This window comes from Colobus angolensis, unplaced genomic scaffold (genome assembly GCF_000951035.1).
Source record: "Colobus angolensis palliatus isolate OR3802 unplaced genomic scaffold, Cang.pa_1.0 Scaffold7, whole genome shotgun sequence".
Classification (NCBI taxonomy): Eukaryota; Metazoa; Chordata; class Mammalia; order Primates; family Cercopithecidae; genus Colobus; species Colobus angolensis.
In genome coordinates, this window is record NW_012120709.1 from 26009464 (window position 1) to 26020924 (window position 11461).

The following is an 11461-nucleotide window of genomic DNA, read 5'->3' on the forward strand; positions in this document are numbered from 1 at the left end:
AGTAACCGTGACGGGAGATCACCCAGTAACCGTGACGGGAGATCACCCAGTAACTGTGACGGGAGATCACCCAGTAACCGTGACGGGAGATCACCTAGTAACCGTGACGGAGATCACCTACCTAAGCAACACTTCTACCTCTAGGGCTGAGGCCAAGCATCGAAGGCAGTAAGAAACCTGGAAGCGTCTTCCCGCAACCCCAACATCCAGGACTGAGACCCAAACCTTGTTAGAGAAGGTACAGCCGAGGCGCCCTGGCGGCAGGAAAGTTTGCTGAAGTGCCGGTGCCGGTGGAACTCTCTGGCAGGCCACTCTCTGGGCTGCTGCAGGAGGCTGGATGCTGCGGGACACCTCACTGCTGGAGCCTGCAAGAGAAGCGCTTCCTCCTTCTGTGCTGTTCCTCCAGCTCCGTCTCCTGGGAAAGCCAAACACAGCCAGCTGGTTAAAGAGAAATATTGACAGGGTCTAGCTCCACAATCACAGACCAGGCCCTGGAGAGTAGATCTGAAGCTGAGACACAATTCGGTAATAACTGGCACACCTGTTCTCTTGCTTCCCCACCAACCCTGCAACCCACTAACTAATATGCCATTCATCCACCAAGCAACCAATCAGCTAACAAGCCTACCCTTCTGCCATTTCACCACCCCACCAATTGCAGTCCTCTGACCAGAATACCCGCTACCCACCTACCTGCTAGCCAGCAAACCAGTTTTCTTGAAAGTTCCAGGCACTGTGCTGAGGGCAGTGAGGAATACGGAAGTGAAAGGGAAGTCTGCACCCCGAAGGAGAGACACTCATTTATTCAAATTGGGCGACATATGCAACCTATGCCTATGATTTACTGTGGGCCGACAAGGCCCTGTTTCACACAGGTGACATCCATTCAATGGACAGACAGTGGGCAGACAGTGTGCTCTGAAGCTAGTGGTGGGAGAGATCACTGTGGCCTGATGGTAGGGAGCAGCCTCGTGGAGGAGGGAAGTGATCTGGGCGTTGAAGAATGAGCAGAGTAGAGATTCCGATTTGGAAAAGGAAAAGAAAGGCACGGGGGCAGGAATGTCTGGTATCTGTGGTGCGAAGGAGGACTCGGCACAGGGAGACTTCCTCACAAGAAGGGCTCACCATGCTGGGGGTGCCACAGGCCCCAGCTGCACGGGCCTGCAGGGAGCACACGTCCATTTGGTCCGTGACAGGCAAGAGCTATCACACCCCTAGGAGAGGCTGATCTTTTTTTTTTTTTTTTGAAGGTTTTTTTCAAATGTTTATTTTATGTACAAAGAACTCTCATGGTTTTTCATTGAGTAGATGCCTTGGATAATCCTTTGAAGGAAGATCATTTAGTCCAACTTAATGAAACCGATATCCTTCGCGTACTGACGGAAACACTGGCGGCACATATTGAGTCCATATTTCCGGATCAGACCGTGCCGGTTTGAACACACGCGACAAGAGCGAGAACCCTGGCCGAATTTTTGCGGGTGGCTCCAGTACAGCTGCTGGTGACCCATCTTACTCTCAGAAGTGAGAGGCTGATCCTATCACCAGCTTCTTTCTCAGGCAGCAAAGGGGCTCCTCCTTTTCGTCAAGGGCTAAACTGCAATTCTGAGAAAAAAAAAAAAGAGGCTCACCCAGCATCAAACAGACATCAGAAAAAACTTCCAGTCCAGACCAGCAGGAGGCTCAGGAATGCGATTCTTCCAACTGTCTGGGGTGGCTGAAATATTGACCTGCTCAGAGGCAGGGGAATATCTGCAATGACCCATCCTAACCCTGTTGTTAAAGGGCTCCTTGTGGCTCAGGTCCACCTGCTTCCAGGCTTCCATCAGCCCAAGTGCCATTAAGTATCTCAGAATAAAAATCTGACTTCAGAATCAATTGATGGAGAGAGGTTCTCCAAACATTCGCCGGCGAAGGTAATTAAATTCCAATCGGAGAAGATGGAGCTGTGTGACAGGGCGGTGGGGGCAGCGGCTGGCGCCTGGCTGCTGAGCAATGAAATCACAGGCGTGTGCAGCCCAGAGCTGGCAGCGGCACAAAGGAAATTGGAGCAGTCAAATATTTCCCTCCTCGTTGAGTTCCATTTACATGTTTATAATAGAGGTTCTTAAGGCCCTAATGAGAAGGCTGCTCATTGCAGGCAAGAGGATGATTAAGGCTCTGCCAGACGAGATCAGGGACAGGAACAAAGGCCTGTTAATTACTACAGAGGGACAGAAGGAGCGCCAGGCTCCAGCTCGCTGCTCCCCCAGAGCCTCCCCAGCCTGGTGCCTTCCGGTTCGCTGTGGCTGCCTCACCTTTGCTCCCAACCCAGGTGACCTCCTGGGGTGGGCTAGATAGATTCCCCAGAGCTAGAGTCAGGGGTGCAGGGACCATTCCCACTTTCCCTCCCTAGGCGGTGATTTCAGGCAGTGCCCCTGGCGCGTGCAGATTTGTCCTGCGAAGGTGCCCTGTTGGGGGACATGGCTCAGAGGAAGCCACACTGCTGAACTGCTTGGCCACCCCCTGAACCACAAGGTTCACCTGCCCACCAGAGGGTTGCTCACTTGAGTTTCCAAGCCCTAGAGGGAGAACCACCCTGGGCGGATGACAAAGCCCCTCTTCCCAGCCCTCAGGGCATCCAAGAGACACAGTTCTACCTGTGGAGACCCAGGCCAGAATTAGTGATGGATGATGTCATCTGGTACGAAGGCGGAGGGTTCTTGCCAAGTTGATTTTAAGGCCTTTCTAGCAACTGGAGTTCATGGTATGGTGGAAAAAGTATAGGCTTTGTGTCAACAGGCTTAGGGTCAGGCAGACCTGGGCTCAAATCCCAGGTCTTTTGTTTGCTAATGAGGTGCCCTGGACAGGTTATTGACTTCTCTGAGCCTCAGTCTGTTCATCATTTAAAAGGGGGTACTCTCACCTACTACACTTCAGCTGGTTTTATGATGCAATGAGATAATGTTGAGTAGGTCTAGCACAAAGTAGGTGGTTCATTCATATTGGTGACCTTGTCCCCTATTCTGTGGGGCTGGGTTGGTATGCTTTAGAAGTCCTGCCCATCTGTGACCTGCAGGACATGGGGCTGAATGTGGGCAGTATCTGGTGTCCTTCACCTGTCGCTGCTCTGCAGCGCCTCTTCTTGTGACATGGCATCTGGCACTATTGAAGGAAAAGAGGAGATTGACCAGGGCTGGGAGGAAATCAGACTGTGCACTGCTTGCCCAAGTGCTCCTCACCTGTGTCCCACTCTACCCCTGAAGCCTCCAGAGATGAGGAGAAGATGAGAGGAGGGAGAGGAGAGTCATACGTTTGGGAAGCTCCCTGATTTCTCCACGAGAAAGAAAAATCAGAGAAATAAGTTATGCCATGCAAAGTGGAGTGAATCTGGGAGTCAAGAGTCGAATTTGAAGAACTTTGATTTTTGGGAAAATGGTCATCTTGTAAAGGCCCAAACCAGAGCTTTCTCAACTAGAATCCGATTTTAGGCCCAGGGGATATAGGGTCTAAGAGGAGAACGATTCTGCGGTTAACACAAAGACCCGAAGATGAGAGATCCCCAACTCCCCAGAGGATATGGTGCCCTCTTGGTCTTCCCGGGGTCAGTGTTGGCAGCTGGGAACATCTCAGTGGCTTCTTGGCTTACTAAGGTGCTTCCCTTGGAGCTGTCCACGGTGCTGGTCTCAAAGCCTATCTGGCTCTGGCTGCGTGTCCACACCTACCTCTCCAGTTGGCTGTCTGCCAGGCCTGTCACCTGCAGAGCTTCTGCCCAAGTCCACAGCACTGAACCTTGCTGCAAACCCCAGGATTTTCAGACACACCTAATGCTAAGAGGCATTTTAGCTCGAGCCTTAGGGCTAACAATAACCTAGTCCCTAGAGTCTACCTTAACCAGAACTCTCACCAGAATCCAGACTTGAATCCATACCAATCTGAAGTACAGCCCGAATTGTCATCCCTTCGTTAATATGAATCTTAAACCCTATTCTCATTTCTAGTTTCCAATACCGAGTACTGATCTGAAGTTCATCTCTTACCCTAACCCCAGAATGAAACTGAGCCCTAAAGACTTGATCTTGGGCAAAGGATTGGCCCCTCCCCTCTTCTCTCCCTCCTTGTGAATGTGGCTGAGCCTCTGTGGTGAGCACCGCGGGTAGAGAGACGTGTCCTGTGCTGCCCCTGCTCTCCAGGAACTTGGCTGTGTGCCCCTACTGCCCTCACCGTCAGACAAATTCATGTCAGTGTCAGCATTGACAGTATTCTCCTAAGAGGGAAAGTCTTTAGAGAAGATGTCACCACCATTTACAAGGCAAAACATAGAGATGGGTCATGGAGAGCTCTGAATTCTGCCTACTGTGCACCACCTGCCAAGAGCCTCTGGCTCCTGCCTCTTGCGCCTTTGGTCCATGCTGCATGCTGGTGTGGGTGGGGAGTGAAGAATGGAGGAAACTTTCATAGGGGTAAGGCCCACCTGTCTCTGTGGAATATGGTTCACATAGTTGTAGGTAGATGCTGAGGAGGCCCAGGTAGCACAGGAAGTACCAGACCCTGAGTACCTACCGTTACCAGGCCCCTCGCTGACCTTCACAACACTCACTGAGCGCGGCTGAGGAAGCTGAAGGGCCTTTATATCCATTACAATGATAACAGGTGGAAGAGCTGGGAATGAAATACAAGTCCTCTGGCTGTCGAGTCCTGGAGGCTGGGGATGGTGAGGGGAGAGGCTTTCTAAAGGAGGTGAGGTGCAGGCAGTGGGGACACAGGCAGTGTGGGGTGCAGCGTCAGGAGGGATGAGTGGAGGTTGAGGTGAGAGGTGAGGAAGAGATGTTGACCAAGGCTGGGAGATGCAGATGGGATGGCGATGGCCCCATGGGCTGGTCTGGACTTTCCCTGTGCCCAAGGCCAGGCACTGGGGAAAGCTCAGGCAGAGAAGAGAACTTGCAAAGTGGAGTCACATCCTTCTCTCCCATGGCGGGTTCCTCCTGAGGGGCCTTCTCTTGTGGGATGACATGAAGAAGGGGAATGGGGAGAATGGTGGCCGGGAGAAGACATATGTTCCCCAGGGTCAATGGTGCAGCCCATGTGTCTGTCTACTGGCCCTCCACTCCTCCTGCACCCCCTTCTTCTTTCCCCAACAGCCACCATCCTAGTCCAGGCCATGCCTGGCCACTGGCTGCAGCCTCCATTGCCTCCCTTCTCTACCCTTTGGGTCCTCTGCCCACAGCCAGAGGGACCTGCCTGAGGCCCTCATGAGGACCCTCTTCCCCAAGAAGCTGGGCTGCTCCCCCTTTCCCACCACATTCCACTTCCCTCTCGTCTTTGGCTTTCTGTCACTTGTAGTTGGGGCAAACTTGTCCGAGCTGGGACACTGATGCTGAAGGCAGTGCTGTGGATGATGATGAGGGCAGTAGGCCTGATGCCAGGATGCCCCCGACTCCTGCCTCCTCTCCAGCCGACCCCCCAGGGCTTCCCAACACCTCCCTCAGCTCCTCCAGATTCTGCCAACTGCTAGGCTCAGGCCCTCCCGCAGCTTCCCGGGCCTGGAAAGGGCACTCGAATGGGAGTCAGAGAAACCGAGCCCAGTTCCTTACTGACTGCCCTGAAGCCCGGGATAGGGCGCCTCTGCTCTCTACTGCCTCCCCTGTAAAATGGGGATAATCCCTCCTGCTCCACTCCTCTCCCAAAGAGACGCAGACTATGGCAGCACTTGGTAAGTAACCACGCTGCATAATGAGGCCTGCTGGAGTTACTAGCCCCCATTCCTGCCTACATTTTGGCCCCATTATTTACATGTAGTTTTATTCCCCTCCTCCTGGAGTTTCCGTTCCCTGCCGCGGGGTGTGCAGCTCGCACCCTTTGTGTCCTCCAGCGTTCTCTGGCTGAGCCCGCTGCCTGCCACTGTTCAGGCCCCCGATTAGCCACAGCCTGCCAGCCCTGTGCAGGGAAGGTGGTGCCTTTCTTCGCTGCCAGTCTTAGCACATTCCTGGGCTCGCAGGGGAGCTCCATCTAGTTGACTCGATGTTGACTGAACCCAGCTTTAGAGCAACGGTTCTCAAGCTGAAGCATGTATCAGAATTACCTGGTGAGCTCATTAAACCCCAAATTGCTAGTTCCCTCCCCAGTTTCTGGTAGAAGTCTAGGTAGAGCCTGAGGATGTGCATTTCTGAGTTCTCAGGTGATGCTGATGCTGCTGGTCCAGAAACCACACTTTGAGAACCACTGTTATTCTCAGCGAAAACCTGGATGACCCTGCCAGGAAGTCTTCTAAGTGGGCTGGGATGAGATGGCCTTATGGGGAGGGTGTGTGTGTGTGTGGAAGGGCCTGGGTCTGGGGCACCCCAGACACCAGGAAGTGAATGCCTCTTGCCTAGAGGCAGAAGCAGCGTTGAATGTCCTCAGTCAGAGCTGTGAGATCTGAGTTTAATCTGCGTGGAGCAATTCAAGGGAGGGAGCCAAGGGTAGGGGGAGTGGGAGCTGGGAAGGCAGTGCATATTTCATACTGTTTCCAGCTTTGAAGGTCCAGGGAAGGCCTGTGGCAGTCGGTGACAGCTTCATCGTAATGAGGGATGGCGAGAAGCACCCTGCTTGGGGTGAGGCGCTCGTCAGAGGGGTGGAAGGATGGCTAGGGAGGGGCAAGGGAGGTGGTGGTAGGTATAGATGGGAAGTGGTGGGGGGGTAGAATCTGTAGTGTGGGCCCTTCCTCTAGACTTATCCCCGTCGCCCCAGCATATATGGGTGGTGATGAGATTCCTGGAGGGTTTTCAGATGCAGTCTCTAAGGGCCTGTATCCATCCCCAAGGTCACATCTGGAATATCCTTTCCCTCAAAGAGGTATCTCAACATCAGCAGAAACTCCAGCAGGGCAAAAGCCCCACTGTTCTGAAACTGTCCCCGCTGGACCCCGGTGGTATCTGGAGCCTCTGAACTGCATGAGAATAGGGCTCATTACCATTCGGCCTCAGATCTGCACCCTGTTCGCTCTTCCTGTTCCATCCCCCATCCCCGACCTCCCACCAGCAGGGGCCAAGGCCATTTCTAAAGACCTTATAATCGAGGGCTTGGGAGGAATCTCTGAACATTCTAAAAAAGCGTTCTCCTTTGTCTTAGTTTTGGGCCCCACCTGCGGTACAGCCCTGATAGAGGAATTCAGCATTCCAGATCTATGGCAATGGGGGAGTGGGGGAGACACTGCTCAGAGGCAGGGTTGGCTGGGAGACACTTTCTGGGACCGGAAAGGGGGTGTGCACAGGCTGAGTGTCCCCTGTTTACAGCCTCAAAGGGCTCTCAGCACCCAAGTTGGCTGTATTGACAAACATGCCCCTTCTGGGTTCAGCAGGGATTCAGGCCAGCCTCGGAGGAGTCACAGAACCATTAGAGTCGGTGACCCCAGTTTCCTTACAGACAGCGGGGTATGCACAGAAGGATACCTGGGCAGGAACCATACAGACTTTGCTGCTCCAGAGCTGCCCAGCCCTGCCCCATGACCAGGGCTGCGTTTGCTCTTCAGAGGCCTTTGCAACCACACGGTGGGCAGGACTCTGGGAGGTAAGAAGGGAGGATGGCAATGCAGCCCAGCTTCCCTCAGACAGACCTGGGCCCAGCCCTGCCTTTGCCTCCTAGTTTATAAGGATGTGACCTTGGGCAAGTTATGTGGCCTTTCAGAGCCTCAGTTTGCTCATCCTTAAAATGGGAACAATTGTATCAATTTTGCAGGGCTGATATGAGATGACATATGGATAGCACTGAGCACAGTGCCTGGCACTGGTCCACTCTCAATAACAGCATGTGCAGACCTGGGGTGGGAGGCATCCAAAGCTGCTTAGGGCCCCAGCCCCAGGGCCTCCTCCCTCCAGCCTGGACCTGGTAGAACCAAGGACCGGCCTTGAGCCCCCTCCCTCGGAGCGGCTGGAGTGAGCATTCAATCCTGATTAGCTCCACCGGGCTCCCTCGTAACCTTTTCATTAGGAAATTATGTTTAATAGAAATTGTTCTGACACCTCTCAGCAGCGTTTGCCTGCAATTCATTACCACTGGGGAGGGGCAGGTGGCAGAGCGGCTCTGGGGCCCAGCTCCTTGGGGGAGGGGCTGCCCCTCTCCCCACCCCTTTCCTGGTTCAGCCTTTGCTGTATGGGTGGAAGGGACGCAGGACAGAGGTGTTCCTGCTTGGCTTCCCTGTAGAGAGGCAGGCTAGCTGCTGAAGCACATCTGGATGGGGCCAGTCACTCTCAGCACCCTCCCCTGGGTCCAATTTGGGACTACCCAGCTGTTGCCAGTGATGCTCATGTGTTAATGGCACTCTCTATTCTTGTTTAGTCCTCACTGTCCTCAGAAGGAAGAGAGGCACACAGCGCTCCCCCGCTGCTGGAATGCAGGAAGAATAGAGGTGCTCAGGACCCACCACCTCTTTGCGGCAAACTAAGCTCACTCTCCTGCTCCCTTGCTCCCAGTAGTGGCACTGGATGGATCCCATCCAGGTCAGCCCAGGCTGTCACTTCCTATCCTTCTGTACCTAATCCCAGCGCGATGAAGAGTTCATACCTGTTTCTCACTTGAATCAGGGAAGTCTAGTTTGCATTCTCCCAACTGGATGGGCCTGGGGAAGGCAGAGACTGCACTGAATCTTTCATCTCATTGGTCTGGGAATTTGGTTCTGAAGACCAATGCCTTCCAGAACCTTCCTGTCTCTCCCCAAATTCTGGAGAGTTCTGTTTCCAGCACTCAACCATGATGGGGGGTGGGGGGTGGGTACAGGAAATGAGTGTTGAGGGAAAGACATCCCACCTTCTCTCTGTTCCACCTTCCAGATCTGACAACTCACTGGAAAGTTCCTCCCTGTGTCCCTGTTCCCCGTCTGCATCTGAGGCCGCTGCTTTCCCCAGCCTTGGGTTTTCTGCTCTGTGAAATGAACCAGGTCCCTTATCCTGTTCTCCCCTGAAGAAAAGAGGGTGTGTGGGCCTTGGCACCAGAAATGGCCCTTGCCATTCACAGGCCTTGGGGTCTGAGGGCAGCTCTGATGCCCCAGCATGCTTTTCCGGCCCAACTACTGGGAAGACCCCCTTGTCATTTTACCACCGAGTATCTGAAATTAGCAGCCGCCTAATCTCTCTCTGCCATATCACTCAATGGTGTAATTGTGCAGAAAAAAATGTATTAAAATGCAAAACACTCAGTTGTACTTCTTTATGTTAAATCCCTTCTTCGCTCTATCTCCCTTTTAATTTTACAAGGTTTTTTCTCTCTCCCCTTTCATAAAAGGGAGAACTGGGCACACGGGGAATCATTTCAACTCCCCTATAAATCTCCAAAATGAATACTTAAATTCGAGGAAAAAAATACATTCTTACACCTTTAATTTCCCTGCTATGAAGTGTAATGAAAAAGCCTGATTATTTTTAATTCTTCCCTTTAATAATTCAGCGGCGGAGTGATTTAAGACTAGGATTCATAATTACCTTTCCGCTTTCTTGGCAAATGGAGTTTTAATAGAAATGAGAACTCTGGCGACTGAAATGGATTTCAACAGGTCGCTGGGGGGTCAGGCTCAACACCAATTGGTGGAAGAATGTTCCTAAGGCCCTTCAGGTGTGGGGTCTGGACTGGTTACCTGGGCCCACGTGGATGGAGGAAGTATAGCACCTTGTGCTCACTGGGAATCACCTGTTGTAATAGTAACAGAAGGTCTCAGTGTGGGTACCTAATGACCCATTTATCCTGGAAGGAAGAAACCAGTGAAAAATGGCCATCAGGACAGTCTTCTTGATTAGTAATAATAACTAATAACTATGATGTTAATGATAGCAGCTACCATTAATTGAGCAAATACTGTGTGTCAGGCAGTGTTAAGTGCTTCAGAGACATTCTAGGCAGGCGTGGTGGTGTGCACCTGTAGTCCCACCTACTCAGGAGGCTGAGGTGGGAGGATCACTTGAGCCTGGCTCACTTGAGGCTACAGTGAGCTGTGATCATCACCACCACCGTCATCCAGCCTGGGTGAGAGAGTGAGACCCAGTCTCTAAAAAGAAAAAAAAAAGACATTCTTTTTTCTCATTTTCACAATAATCTATTCTACGTGGGGGGAAACTGAGGCCCAGAGACTGATACGGTTTGGCTCTGTGTCCCCACCTAAATCTTATCTTGTAGCTCCCATAATTGCCACGTGTTGTGGGATGGACCCAGTGGAAGGTGATTGAATTATGGGGGCGGGTCCTTCTCATGCTGTTCTCATTTAAGTGAATGGTTCTCACAAGATCTGACGGTTTTAAAAACCGGAGTTGCCCTGCGCAAGCTCTTTTTCCCCGCTGCCGTCCACTTAAGATGTGACTTGCTCCTCCTTGCCTTCCACCATGATTGTGAGGCTTCCCCAGCCACATGCAACTGTAAGTGCAATAAACCTCTTTCTTTTGTAAATTACCCAATCTCAGGTATGTCTTTATCAGTCTTGTGAAAACAGACTAATACGGAGAGGACCTAGCAGTTAAAATTAAGGAAGATGGCAGAGCTGGGATTTGACCTACATTCTCTCTTATTCTAAAGCCACCACTCCACTGACTAACTTCCCAAGCACTACCCAGAGCTCATTACCCAAACATGGTACCTGCCTCCCAGGAGTAAGCAGAGATAACCAGACACAGTGGTGGAGCAGAATTATAGAGAGACCTGTGGAAAGGGCACCAGGTGGGGTCAGAGTCAGAACCCTGAGCCTTCCTACCAGCTCCATGGCCTGTGAGCTTGGAGACACTGGGAAAGCCGCCTTTCTGAGCCTCAGTTTCCTCACCTATAGAATGGGGATAATAAAACCAATTCGTCTAGTTCAAGGGACAGTAATGAGATTCAAAGGAGAAAATACATGTGAAAAAGCTTTGTAAATCCCAATTTGCGTTACAAGGGTGAAGTTTAATTAGTATTATTTGATAACAGAATATACTTAAAACTGACCCATGTCTGTCCAACCCTGCACAGTCATTTTTCCTGCTCTCTGCATGCCCAGCCTTCCTATCAAAATCCAGCTCATGCCGGGTGCAGTGGCTCATGCCTGTAATCCCAGTGCTTTGGGAGGCCAAGGTGTGAGGATTGCTTGTACCCAGGAGTTCGAGACCAGCCTGGGCAACAAAGCGAGACCCTGTCTCTACCAAAAAAAATAAAAATAAAAAATCAGCTGGATGTGGTGGTGTGTGCCTGTAGTCCCAGCTACTTGGGAGGCTGAGACAGGAGGATCCTTTGGGCCCAGGAGGTTGAGGCTGCCGTGAGCTGTGATAGTGTAACGGCACTCCAGCCTGGGTGACAGAGAGAGACCCCATCTCAAAACAAAAAACAAGCAAAAAATATCCAACCCAAACCTTACCTCCTCCACCAGAAAACCTGGATTGACCTCTCTCAGGCCCCATTGTTCCATGACCCTCCACTCCCTCTTTTCCTACATTTCCCATTCAGTTGTTTTGAGTCCTTAAGTTCCCTGAGAGAGCACAGAGGTGTGTGTGTG

The 11461-nt window shown here is 51.9% G+C and overlaps 1 long non-coding RNA gene across 1 annotated transcript in view; it reads left to right on the forward strand.

Moving 5' to 3' along the window:
• LOC105501127 overlaps positions 1–10385 on the forward strand; it is a 115654-nt gene extending 105269 nt beyond the window's left edge. The window contains exon 4 of the long non-coding RNA XR_001000140.1: positions 8296–10385. This is a non-coding gene — a long non-coding RNA (uncharacterized LOC105501127). The remainder of the gene's footprint in view (positions 1–8295) is intronic.
• The last annotated feature ends 1076 nt before the right edge of the window (positions 10386–11461 follow it).